At 33.8% G+C, this 14,591-nt stretch overlaps 1 protein-coding gene across 3 annotated transcripts in view; it reads right to left on the minus strand.

Annotated features, from left to right (window-relative positions):
• Nucleotides 1-220: 220 nt before the first annotated feature.
• Nucleotides 221-14,591, minus strand: part of FAM76B (family with sequence similarity 76 member B) — a 93,990-nt gene continuing 79,619 nt past the window's right edge. Inside the window, exons 11-12 of one of the 3 annotated variants that reach the window (XR_007952100.1) lie at nucleotides 531-583; nucleotides 221-398 (exon numbers count right to left, since the gene is read on the minus strand). The gene's annotated coding sequence lies outside the window, so the exon portion shown is untranslated. Of the gene's footprint in view, nucleotides 399-530; nucleotides 584-1,287; nucleotides 2,585-9,595; nucleotides 9,660-14,591 lie in introns of those variants that run through there. The other 2 variants (XM_051986840.1, XM_051986841.1) reach the window with 2 other exon arrangements.

The raw sequence follows: 14,591 nt of genomic DNA on the forward strand, positions 1-14,591 counted from the left end.
ATAAAGAAGTTAAATGACTTGCCCAAAGTAACACAGCTATTTTTTAGCAATTGACTGCATCAAATCAAGTCTGTACTTGATAAAGATTTTAAAAAATCAAAAATTGAAATTAACACATAAAATCATGGAATATTAAGAGTTGAAATATCTGAAATTTAGGTTTGATTATTTTCTTATACAACCCTTTCGAATTTAAAATATCAATATGCCAAACATACGCTTGCCAAAAAGACTACTTTATGGAAATCTCACACAGGGCACAGACTCACAAAGTAGTCAGATAAAGTGATACAAGAACACTCTTAAGATTGCAGGAGAGTTTGAATGCTTGTCAGTTAGTTCAAGGAAGACTCTCAGTGTCTGGTGTTTTCTCCTGCCTGGTGATCTTCAGATTATTCCTAAAACAATTCAAATGGAAGCAATTCAATTTCCTGCATGGCAGTGTCTAGTTACCATAGCCAGTGGGGATCCCACTGTGCAGTTAAAACAAAAAAATGTACAAAAACTTCTGCAAAGTTTATTCCACTCACCATTGACACATGGAAGGTGCACATACTTAAGGACAACATGAAATCCAATAGACCTGAAAGATGAACAGCTCTTGTTGTGAGAGAATTCAGCAAATACCACATCCAAGTAGCAGCCCTGAATAAAACAAGTTTGATAAATGAGGATTCTTTCTTTTTTATTATAGCTTTTTATTTACAAGATATATATACATGTGTATATACACACACACACACAATATATATATGCATGGATAATTTTTCATCATTGACCCTTGTAAAACCTTCTGTTCCAACTTTTCCCCTCCTCTCCACTCCCTCCCCTAGATAGCAAGTAGTCCAATACATGTTAAATATGTTAAAGTATATGTTAAATACAATATATGTATACATATTTATATAGTTATCTTGCTGCACAAGAAAAATTGGATTTAGAAAGAATGTAAAAATAACCTAAGAAGGAAAATAAAAACACAAGTGGACAATATCAGAAGGAGTGGAAGTGCGATGTTGTGGTCCACACTCATTTCCCAGAGTTCTTTCTTTGGGTGTAGCTGGTTCTCTTCATTACTTAACAATTGGAACTAATTTGGGTGATCTCATTATTGAAGAGAGTCACGTCCATCAGAATTGATCTTCATATACCGTGTTTCCCCGATAATAAGACACTGTCTTATTATTTTTTTGGACAGAAAAAAAAAACCCCACCAGAGGGCTTATTTTCAGGGAAGGGCTTATTTTAATGAACATTGACAGCAATTTTAATAACCAGGTAAATGTGAACCAAAAAAAGTACCTTTATTCAATAATGATCATGTCATCTTCTTCAACAACATCGTCATAAGTGTCCATACCCTGAATTCCATCCTGGATGTCTTGTGCCTCTATTTCCTTCAGAAGCAGTGGACCCCATCTGTCATGTTCAGGTAACCTGCTCGTAGTGCCTTGGCGACACAGCTGTCAGTAATTTTATCCCATGACTTCTTCACCCAAGTCACGACTTCTTGCAGACAGGGCTTCACAAAGTTTCCACGCTGATTTCTTTCCATTCTATTTTCAATGTAGTCATTGACTTCCATGCGCAAATGGTCCTTGAATGGCTTGCTTATTGCAGTATCAAGGGCCTGGAGATAGGTAGTCATTCCTGCAGGAATCATTACTTGATCTATTCTTCTCTCTGCAAGGAAGTTCTTCATTTCTTTAGTGCGGTGAGTGCTGGCTGAATCCCAGATTATCAGACCTCTTTGGTTACCTCACATAACAAGTGGCAGCATTAAATCAACTCACTTTCTTATAACGGGCTTGTGTACACGAGGCTTTTTCGGTTTCAAGAACGTAAAATGCCTGATACACGTTCAATCTTATCTTTCTTGCCCTTACTGATGATTAGAGGTGTGGCTTTCTTTCCATCTAAACGAATTGCCAAAACACAGGTGACCCATGCACTTTCACAGCCAGTGGTGGGAATGTAGATTGACGTTTTACCCCTGTGATGAATTTTTGTTTGAGATCCTTGTCCCATAAACACTGCAGTTTCATCCATACCAATCATATTGCAGGTTTGGTACTTGGAAATTTCGATCCTATCAATAAAGGACTTGAATGCAAATGCATGTTTAATAACTTCAGCATCTTCCAGCTTAAACAGTATTGTTGATCTTCTTAGGGACAGTTCATACCATTGAAAGAAACCGTCCAACCAGTGTTGTTTTGCTTTGAATCCTTCTGAGACCATTTCAAACTCTGGTGCCATTGAAAGGGGAAATGCTGGAATATCAGCCCTGCGCACAACCAAGGCCTTTGCTCTCCTGTCAGCAATTCATTCACCAATGAGGATTTCCAAGTCAGGATATAAGGGTTGCCAACCTAATCCAGACCTGCGCTTTTCCCCTTTTCCCTCATCCACCTGTTGATTGAGGTTATTATAATCTGCTCTCCATTTTCTGACCATTTGAATATTTTTCTTTACAGAAAAAGAAGTTTTTCTTTACAGAAAACTGCAAGATTCTTGCCATGTGACTCCTCTACAATTGCTTTCTTGTACTCAACAGTATAGCTCTTCCTTTTTGTACTCATGTCTGGGGGTCAAAACAGACAGAATAATAAAATTATGACCATCAGTCCTTCTTTTCATGCCATCATGCCCCTCAATAATGTTTTAACCCCATCATGCTCCCTGAGTGCTCCTTCTATCCTCCATCATGCCCCCTGAGTTCTTCTTTTATCCTCCATCATGCCCCCTCACTCCCACTTAGAGGGTACCGTAATGTAGTGTGTAGTGCAGGGGATCACCTTCACTACAGTAGCAATCTCAATAGGGCTTATTTTCGGGGGAGGGCTTATTTTAGAGGAATCTTACACAGTAAGGGGAGGGCTTATTTTCGGGGAAACACAGTAGTATTGTTGTTGAAGTGTATAATCTCCTAGTTCTGCTCATAAATGAAGATTCTTGCTGAAGTCAGAGCTGGATACACTCTTTTCTGGAGCAGCCACAGTGAAGGTGAGTGCCATGAAGCTGCTGTCAATTTTGCAACCAAAACTAATAAAGTCAACAAGTTTTATGCCTACTTACAGGAGTGAATGACAGGCTCACAAAAATGAGATTGCCCTTTGCAGAAAAGACCACAACACCATCACTAGTGCTTGTGCTCCCACCATGAAGAACCCTGATGAGGTCAAAGAAAAATTTTATGAAAAGTTGGAGACCCTCACCATCAGGGCACCCAAAGACGGCAAGCTTATAATTCTGGGTGACTTTAATGCTAACAGATTCAGACTACCAGAGATGGGAATTGGAAATAACAGCAATAGTCACTTACTACTGAAGACCTGTGCATCTCATGTTCTTTATGATCTTCTTATGTTGTAAAGGGCTTTAAAATACCATACTGAAACATTTGTATTTTATTCTAACGGCAATAGGGAGCCACTGAAGATTCTTAGTGAGGGAGGTGTGTGGTCATTTTTTTCTTTATAAAAAAGATTCAGAGAACTATTTGGAAAATGTTTTAGAGTATTAGGAATATGATTTTGAGTCTTTGGCAGCAAAGGTGAGAGGTAATTGAAGGTCATGACCATAAGAATAGAGAAAAGGAGACAGTTATGAAAGATGCCATAAAAATACTTATTGCCTAAATCATTACTTAATGGTTGAAATTTTAAAAAATATGGACAAGCTATTATAAGGCATAGTGGATAGAGGGTCACTCAGAAAGTCAAGAAAAACTATCTTCATATATTAGCTCTGAAACATATTGGCTGAGTGAGTCATTCAGCTGATCAGTGCTCTAGAAACTCCCTAATGTTTTAAGCTTCAAGAGAGTTCATCTGCATTAGCAGAGAGATTTTTTTTTTCCTGCTGGAGCTTACCTACATCAAAGAAATTAACCAAAACAGTAATGATAATAATAAATTAAGAATAACATTTTAATAGATGTGACCATATTAAATATTCGATCTCAAAAATACATGGAATAAAAAGCTTTTAAGAGACATGAAACTAACAGAAAAATCAGAACCATACAGAAACAGAATGAGATAAATATCCCTATCATCCTATTACTGGAGTTGTTTTGAAGATGAGTTTATAGATGACGAATTTCTATCTTACTACTCTCATTCATTTTTTTAAAAGTCATTTTATTTGCCTGCACAGAATATCAGATTCAAGAGAATAAAAACAATGTAAAGACTTAAGGGGAGTTGCTCTCTAAACTCCACAAAAAGATAAAAAGAATGTGGTAATAATTATTGATGATAGATTGATGTGTATATATAACATCAAGTGACATGGCTCTACCAAAAACATATGAAGTAACTTCTTTAATTTCATGAAAATTATCTCCAATAATATTAAAATGTTATTTGCATTGGTAAATTTTTTAATGTGTGCTAAGAAAAAATAGATAAAGTTTTGCGCTTGATATAGAGGTCAAATTGAATGAATGGAAGAAGGTAATACCTTGAAAATATCTTAATTTCTTCCAGGTAAGACACATCCAATGCCATCAAATGAGAAGGCTATAGCTGTGTTGATCAAGAGACATTAGTATTCTCAAGTAAAAACTCAATAAGAAGAATATGTTTAAAGCAATCAATTGCTTTTTTCAATATCATTTTTAATGTACACCCTTGGAAGAGTAAGAGCTTTTAAAAATATCTGAAATTTAGAAACTATTTTAAAACTCACACTATATCAAAATAATTTCAAGGCCCATCATCACTTCAAGGCAGCTACAGAAAAATTAATAACTCTGTCACCCTTCCAAACCATGCCTCATCAGAAAGGGAAAAGATAGCTTTAAAAAGAAAAAAACAAAACAACTTAGAGAAATACCTTCTGGACAAAAAGATGCCACTTCACAGGCAAAAGTAAATGTCCATAATAGATGTATTCTATTGGATTTATCAAATATAATTGATACGGGTTTATCTCCAGAAGGAGTCTCTGAAATGGCTAAAATCAAGACACTCCATGGGCAATATCCCTATGAATTCAGAAATACACTGACAAAGAAATGAACGAGTCAAGTAGATTTGTTTTCAGAAACAAAAAGAGTTCATAACTTTTTATCAATCAAATAGTTATTACCAGAAATCATAAAGAACTAATGATTAAGGAGCTGGATTTATTTATCAATGAAGATTTGGCCAAAAAAAAAAAAAAGAAAGAAAGAAAAAGAAAAAGAAACAGTAAAAGCTATATAACATATTGCTTCTGGTTGAAAGAATTTAGTTCCTTTCTAATACCTAGAAAAACAAGGTCAAATAGCCAGAATTATACATTAGAAGCTCCATAAATTAACAGGCAACAAACCCCTTCACTACAAATAAGCTCCAAATTATTCTTGAGGATTCAACAAATATATAATGTCCAGGAACCAGAGAATTATCATAGATACACCTGTTGCCCATAATCACTTGGATATAACAAAAGACACACAAAAAATTAAAACCAATCATTTTAACAGATTTCATCACACTAAACATTAATAATATTTACACTAGGTAGAGTGAAGTTTTTAAATTACAGAAAAAGAAAGCAGAACCATGTTCAGGTAGGAAGAACTATATAACATCATTGTCATCTTTTGTGCTACAGAAATTATCTGGATTTTTTTCTTTTTGTTTTAGTTTAGTTTAGATTTAGTTTTAGTTTTTTAGGTTTTTTTTAGTTTAATTTTTTTTTTTTTAGTTTAGATTGCACCCAAACATTTTTGTTCAAGTATTTTTTAAACACCATTTTTAGTTCCTATGTAATAGTTGACTAAAATTTAACATGAAAACAACAGTAGGATATCCAATTATATACCCCAAATGATTTCTAAATGAACATAATAAAAATATAATAACATCAGAGCTTTGAATACTTTACTATTTAAAATGAGATATTATATTTTTATAAAAATGATTGTTTTATATGTTATGTTATTTTATTTTAAAACATTAGCATGAATATAATTCTTTAAAGTTTGTAAAGTACTTTTACGTGTATTATCTGATTTGATCCTCATATCCTTTAAGGAATATTAGTCATATATAAATAAAGATCCATATATCTAAACTCAAATGGATCTGAGAGCATCTAGATTTGGGAGTTCTCTCCAAGGATGCAGATTGCAGCCCATCCATGCCTATAATATACTGTATTATGCTTGCCCATGTCCTCACAGAAGTTTGCCCTAGGGAATCTACCCAACATGACAGAAGCTTTTCTTATTTTCTTCTGACATTACAAAGTGGAGCTCAGTAGCTGTTCAACTATCTGCTCTCATTCTTATCACATGACCAGACCATCTTTTTCTATCACACAATTTTTGAATAGCATCTTTTCATCCTGTTACTCAGGGGTCTTTGTTGGTTACATGTTGCAGCTTTTTTACACCCTCCCCTCCCATCATATGCCTCTTTTTTGCCTTTTGAATTATTTTTAATTCTTCAGAGGCTTTGTATTATCACATCTTATTTCCATAGAGTATGTATGTCTAGACATATATTTATAAGTATTATCTTGGGAGAGAAAGCTGCAGGCAGGGGTGGGGCTGAGGTGGTGATAAGGATAGATGAGAAATGTAAATTTATTAGTAAAAACAAGGAACTGTTTTTCCACTAATATAACCCTGCACAATAATAAAACATGTATATTAAATTGCCTGAATCTGCCTGAGCTTGGAAAACAAAATTATCTCTCTCCCAGATATCACATTACCAATATTTGCTAGAGGCAAGTATTGAATCCAGGTCTTCCTGAGTTGCAGTTGGCTCTCAATCCACCAGGTTTCTCCCATCTGAATACTATTGTTTGATGCCAGCAATGGTAGTGTAATTATAAGCTGCAGAGTCTACTGATCTCATCTCTGCTGCTTTCTATAGTAATTATGAGATGAATCTTTTATTCTTAGTCTTCAGAAAATTTCCAAGGTGGGTGGACACATTGTTATCTTTAGTTATTTCCACCATTTATTCCTCAGTGAGATAATTTGTTAATCTATCATCAGAATTTCATTTTTGAGAGACTCCTATTCATCCAAGAGCCTTCTTCCTTTTGAGAATCTCAGGACATTAAATTATATCTGTTTTTTCCTGAACTTTGTGAAATATTATTTTCTAAAGTTTACAGCAATAGTTCTCAACTTTTTTTCAAACAGAAAGCCACCAAAAAAGTTTTTTGACACCAGAAAGTTTTGTATATCCCAAATGATAATGAATATGCTATTTGTTTCTATTTGTTTATTGAGAAAATATATAATGGCAAAATGTTCCTATGATTTCAAAAATTCTTTTAAAGAAACTTGAGGTTTATTATTAAAAAAATTAGTACAGCATAGTAGAACGGGAATTGACTTTGCTAAGAGCAGACTTCTGAAAAATATTGTCTATAAAACCTTGTGCAAGGGCAAATCTTTAAAACTAACTTGCAGAATGTATTGATCTTCATCAGTATACAGAGTTTCTTCACTGGGAATTCTTTGTATTAATGAAAAACTCTGTCAAAGTTTTGCTTATTTTTTTAAATCTCAAAGTGTATAAGTCCATATCCATATCTATATAGATCTACATGTACATATACATACACACATCTTTATATACGTATATTTAATAATACATATATGTAGGAGGTCATCTAGTACCCGGAAGCTATTTATTATACCAATTATATTTGTGATGCTAATTATAATACTTATTTTACTATACTAAATCATTCTGAATTTTTTGTTGGGGTAAAATACAGATCACAACAACAGTGTTTGCATCAAAACCCTTTATAATAACTCTGAAGTCTCTTTGGATCTGCAACTCACGGGTTGACAACATTTGGTCTAAGTTATAGGTCTCTTTTTGGTTATCATAAATTCTACTATCATATTATAGTCAGGTGGCTGGATGGTACTATAGAGCCAAGCATTGGGTCTATAATTCAGAAGATTCATCTTCTTGAACTCAGTCTCATTTCAGACACTTATTAGCTGGGATATCAGTTTCCTCACCTAAAAAATGAGCTGAAGAAGTCAAACTACACTAGTATCTCTGCTAAATGGGATCACAAAGAATTGGAAACAACTGAACAACAATGGAGCATTCTGAACCCAACAATTCTCTGTAAATTCTGGTCATAACTGATTGTCTATCTCAAATGCGTAATAATTCCAATATTGTTCTGCTCAGTTTTAAGTTGCCAATCTGAATTTTTTATTTGTGGTTTGTGAAAACTCAGCACTCAGTTCCTCCAGTAATAGTACTGATACAAATGAGTGTTCCCAAAGCTCTTCTGATCTTTGGGCCAGTCATGAAAAGTCATGTAAAAGTCATGAAAAGACATATAAAAAGTCCAGGAAAGTAGTCAGGTGTGTACCAAAAAGTTATGACCAAGTTTAGCTTGTTTCTGTGATTTTTTTTTTACTACTATTCATCTGCCCAGAAATAGAGTCCCCAGCATTTGAAAACTGAATAATATGGAATCCCAGAACTTATAGTCATAAATAGAAAACTGGATGGTATGTGAGGCTAAAGTGCCATCTCTAATACTAGCATCCAAAATCATGAAACAGGAATAGAAATAAAAATAAAAGATAAGGCTATAGACATTAACCAGTTGGGAGGACTCTGTTCTTTGTTCTAAAGGACTTGGTGCCTGGCCCTGAGAATCTTCTACTGGGCAAGTTAAAAAGTCAAGACTCAAGATAAAGGGGAGGATTTTTGTGGGTTCTAGTGAAAAGTTTTTCTGTCTTTTTCTACCTTTTCTAAAGGCGTTGGGAAGAACCTATAGGTTTTAAGAAAGTATATCAGCACCTGTTCTTCTCTGAGGAAGAAATAGCAAAGGATTTCAGCTGAGCCAAAAGCTAGTGGCAACAGACACTCCAGCTAATCAGCATGCAGAAGTGAATTTAGTGGCGCCCCATATATTAGAATGTATCCAGGGGACCAACATTTAGCAGAGACCATACTGCAGAACTTTACTTCGGGGAGACTAAATGTTGAACCGAGTAGCATCCGACAGAGATCAGGAGCAAACTGACCTAGCCGGAGCAGCATAAGGGCCTTGTAAGAGCAGAGCTAGTTCTGCATCATTGGAAACATGTGCCTCCATGGGAGTGCCCGACCCTCACCTATTTCCTATGTATGTGCTCCACCATGTTTATGACCTGGCTACATTTGTTGCCTATAAATTCACAAGCTAATATTTTTAGGGAATAAGACCCACAGAGTAACTTGAGAGTAACATCAAATTAATTGCATTGCATAATTTGCAATGCATAATTTGATGTTATGCAATAAAAATCTTCTTGGCCAAACCTGAAGGATTCATATATCATAATTTAAACCGTGAGATACTATAGCCCACTGCAAAAAGCACGAACTGAGAATCAGAAAACCTGGTTTATACTTTGCTAGTCTCTAAATATAGCTCTCTAGCTCAGTTTTTTAGTCCATTAATAGGGATAATAATACCTGCCCCACCTTGTCAGATTACTAAGAAGATCAAATGAGATAATGAATTCAGAGCATACTTACATAAGTATCAAGAATCATGAAAGATAAGGTATAATTATTAAACAAAAGATTGTTGAAGATTCTTTTTATGGAAGCTCTGTGGGGAAGATTTTCTTATTTTAACACTTTCTATAAACCTTTAAGGTCAGTTCAGTGAAAGTACTGAAAGAAAAAAAAATGGATTCAAGTCAAAAACAGGATTTAAGTCAAAACGTAGAAATTTCTTTACATAATTAATGTCTATTGAAAACAAAAATATATTGTTGTGAATTCACTCAGGAAGAGGAAGATTTTGCTCAAGAAATCACCTCCATGCTTACCTTTTAAAATCTTTATTCAGCATTTGATACAGTTAACTATCTACTTCTTTTGGATACATCAATACCAAAGACGTATCTATGATTAATAGATACAATTTTGAAGACAAAATTCCCAAGTTATCTAATGTTAACATTAACAATATTAATCTTGATGTTAACCAGAAAGAAAATGCTGAAGTTAAAGAGGAGAAAGTAGATTGACATACTAATATGATCTTGACAATCTTAACAAATTGATGATCTTGCTTCCAAATTCTGTCTTCTGGAATACAATAAACTCTCTGTGGGTAAGATTAACTGGCTAATATCAACATCAAATGTAGTTTAAACTTTTCAGTTAACATATGTATAACATACAAATATACATTTATGTTTTTTCAAATCTGTTTTTTCCTTTTCCAAATACTTTTTAGGGAAGTAACGAAAAGAGTTCCTGATGTCACTGACTAACTTTCTCCCTTCTACGGTGAAGTATAGAAAGTAGCCTGACCAAATACTTTCTCCAAAGAATTCATTTCAGGATCATTCCAGAGTGCTTTATAGGAAACAAATTTATAAGAAAAAAATTCTTTTTCCCTTCTCTTTGATATTTATATGGATTTTGTCTGTATTTCTAGTGAAATGTACTGTGTATAAAGTAATAGCAATGTTGTGGGATGACCAGTTGTGAATGAGTGCTATTTATCAGCAAAATAGTGATGTAATACTACTCTGAAGGGCTTATGATGAAAAATGCTATCCATAAGCAGAGAAAGAACTAATTATGTATGAAAACAGACTGAAGCACACTTTTTTAAACTTTATTTTTCTTGAAGCTTTTTTTTTTTAGAGGGCAGAATTTATGTTTTCTTGTGCAACATGACTTTGACTTTGAAAGGTAGAGAACCTGGAACTCAAAATTTTAAAAACAAATGTTAAGAATTTTTATTAGTAAGTGAGAAAAGTATCAATATGTGTATTAAAATAGACAAAAATAATCATATGCATAACTTTTAATAAAGTGATTTTGTTTGGATTATGTACCTTTGTTTACCTTTATTCAAGATAAAAGGCAAAGAAAATGTGACTAGATGCAACAACACAAGCCGAGTATCCTTACTGTTAATACAAAGAAGGCAGAATGGCTTAATGGAAAGAGTAATAGTTGTAGAATCAGATAATGCCATACTCTAGTCCAATAAAATATATTTTAAAAACATATTTTCATATGATTCTGGCAAAGAGGATGTTGAATGTGTAGATTCTAAGTTGCCTTTGGAGTGAGTGCATCTGATCAAGAGGACTTTACCTTGAAAAGAGAAGGCGACAATAGAATGATCACATCAAAAGAGAAAAAAAGAAAACACAAGAAAGAAAAATGAACAAGTAAACAAACAGCAGCAGCAACTTAAAAAAAGGTAAAAATACTATACTTTGATCCACATTCAGTCTCCATAGTTCTCTCTCTGGATGAGAATAGCTCTATCACAAGTGTATTGGAATTGCCTTGAACCACCACATTGTTGAAAAGAGCCACTTCTATCATCATATAATCTTATTGTTGCTGTGTACAATGTTTTCTTGGTTCTACTCACTTCATTTAGCATCTATTCATGTAAATTTCCAGTTTCTTCTGAAATCAGCCTGTTCATCATTTCTTATAGAATAATATTCCATTACATTCATATCCCATAATTTATTCAGCCATTCCCCCAACTGATGTTCATCCTCTCAATTTCTAGTTCCTTACCTTACAAAAAGGGTTGCTAATCCATTTTGAATGTATTATGTTTTAAAAACAAACAATAGCAGATAGGAGTAAATTTAGATTCTGGAAGGGAAATATAAAAGAATCCTGTAAGAATAATGTCATGAATATTAATATGCTAAATGAGTTGAGGCTGGTAATAAATTCTAAGGACAAAAACAAGTATTTTTTTTTTTTTTTTAGTATTTTTGGAGACAAGAGGCCAAAGAAAGTAAAGCACTCATGGTCCTTGAGAGTCAATGAGATAGTTACTGGACATGGGGGAAAAAAACCACAAACCACTCAACTCCTATTTTGCTATCCACCTCTTGAGAAAAAAAAAATGGATGGAATCTAAATGTAGATGAAAGTATACTATTTTCACTCTTTTTTTCCCCTTTTGTGTCTTTTTTTTAACAAAATGACTAACAAGGGAATATGTTTTGCATGATTGCATGTGTATAACCTATATCAAGTTGTTTACATCTCAAGTAGGGGAAAGGGGAGGCGAGAAGGAAAAAAATTGGAACTCAATATTTTTTTGAAAAAATAAATGTTAAAAATTTTCTTTACATGTAATTAGGAAAAATAAATATTATTTTTTAAAAAGAGTGAAAGAGAGGTATATGAGATGCAATGTCATATAAGAGGAACATCATTTAAACTTTGTGAAGAATAATATTAATCAATCTAAAAAGATTGGCAGGAAGGTACCAGACTGCTACAGGCTTTAAATACAATACACACACAGAAGCAGCTACACACAGAGAAAGAACACTGGGAAATGAATATAAACTGCTTGCATTTTTGTTTTTCTTCCCGGGTTATTTACACCTTCTGAATTCAATTCTCGCAACAAGAAAACTGTTTGGTTCTGCACACATATATTGTATCTAGGATATACTGTAACCCATTCAACATGTAAAGGACTGCTTGCCATCTGGGGGAAGGGGTGGAGGGAGGGAGGGGAAAAATCGGAACAGAAGTGAATGCAAGGGATAATGCTGTAAAAAATTACCCTGGCATGTGTTCTATCAATAAAAAGCTATTTTTTAAAAAAAGGAAAATAAATAAATAAATACAATACAATACAATACAATACACACTTCTAGCATAGAGGCAATAGAAAAACTGTGGAATTTGGGAAGGAAAAAAGAGTGATATGGTTAGACGTTATCTATAGGAAAATCAATTTGGTAGCTGTAGGGAAGATGGCTTGGAGAGGGGGAAATCTGAATGTAGTAAAACCTGAATTAGTTTAACTATCTTTTAGTAAAGCATTTGACCCAGAAATCCCAGTGTAAGAAAATTAAACTAGTTCAAATATTTTAGGAAGCATATTGATAAGATGGACAATAGAGAGGAGGACAAACAAAGGTGATGGGACTGGAGACCTTGCCTTAGGAGAATCAATTGAAAAAGTCAGAATACATGAAAAGGCGGGAAAAGATAGCTGTCTTTCAAGTATTTGAAACACTAGTAGAAAGATTATAAATTTGCCCCTCTTAGTCCCAGAAGAAAGAACTAGGAGCAAGGGGGAAAAGTTTGAAAGAGGCAAATTTAGTATTCAAGTGTAGAACAGGAATAGGTTCATCCCTCTCTTGAAGGGAAAGCAGAGCTGGCTGAGCTCCCATATGTTCAGTTCAGCTATAGAGAGGACTTTTGAGGCAGGGATGTTGTGAGGATCAAATGAGATAATGAATAAGATATTTTGTAAACTTTAAGAGGCTATATAAATGATTACTTTTATTGTTGTTGTGGTTATTAGCTTCTAAATACTAGGCTTTTAGCCTCACTTTATTCCAAAGCCCGCTGAGCTCAAAAAATATTTCTAGAAGACTATAGGGGTGTGCTGATAAATATTTAACAAAGGAGGGGAGGCAGGAATGCATTCACATATACTTTTAAAAATATTTTTCAATTACATGTAAAAACAATTTTTAACATTTGTTTTTTTTTTAAATTTTGAATTCTAAATTCTCTCCCTCTTTCTTTTCCCTCCTACTCTCTGAGACAGTAAGCAATTTGATGTAGGTTATGCATGTGCAAGCATGCAAAACATATTTCTATATTAGGTTGTAAAACACAAATCAAAAAACAAAACAAAACAAAACAAAAAACCCACCATGCCATAAAAAAGAAAGTGAAAAATCTGATCCTTGATCTGCATTCAGACTCCATCAGATTTTTTTTCTGGATATCAATAGCACTTTTTATCATGAGTCCTATGGAATTGTCTTAGATCACTGTATTGCTGAGAATAGTTGCCATTCTCAGTTGATCATTGTATAATATTAATGTTCCTGTGTACATTGTTCTCCTGGTTCTCCTGACTTTACAATAAATCATGTAAAGTTTTTTCAGATTTTTCTAAAAGCATCCTGTTTGTCATTTCTAATATATTGTACTGCAATTGTATATGCATCTTATTCTGCCTCTTCCCAACTGATGATAGAAATCTCACTTTTCAATTCTTTGCCACCATGAAAAAAGCCACTATAAATACTTTTGTACAAATAGGTTCTTATTCTTTTTTTAAAAATTCCTTTAGGATACAGACCTAGAAATGGAATTAGGGGGCCAAAGATATGCACAGAATTTTGGGCAGAGTTTTAAATTGATATCCATAATTGGGACATTAATATCCCAATTTTCTTACATTCCCACTAACATTTACCAATTTTTTTCTGTCACTTCAGCCAATCTAATAGATATGAGTTTAATTTGCATTTCTCTAATCAATAGTGATTTAGAGAATTTTCCATGACTATAGATACTTTAATTTCTTTGAAAACTTCTTGTTCAGGTATCAATTAGGAAATGACCTGTATTCTTACAAACTTAATTCAGTTCTCTGTTATCATCCTTAACTCTTGAAGAGAACCAATGACATCACAGAGTGATGTCTTGACACATGTGAATTAAATTTTAAGGTGGAGTTGTACAGAGACATCAGCCTCACCTTCTCTTCCAGAGCTATTAAAGTTCAGTCTCAAGGCAAAAGTCAAGATGATTCATGATGACCTTGGCATCTTTGGTGTCTAACCA

Source organism: Antechinus flavipes, chromosome 3 (genome assembly GCF_016432865.1).
Source record: "Antechinus flavipes isolate AdamAnt ecotype Samford, QLD, Australia chromosome 3, AdamAnt_v2, whole genome shotgun sequence".
Lineage (NCBI taxonomy): Eukaryota > Metazoa > Chordata > Mammalia > Dasyuromorphia > Dasyuridae > Antechinus > Antechinus flavipes.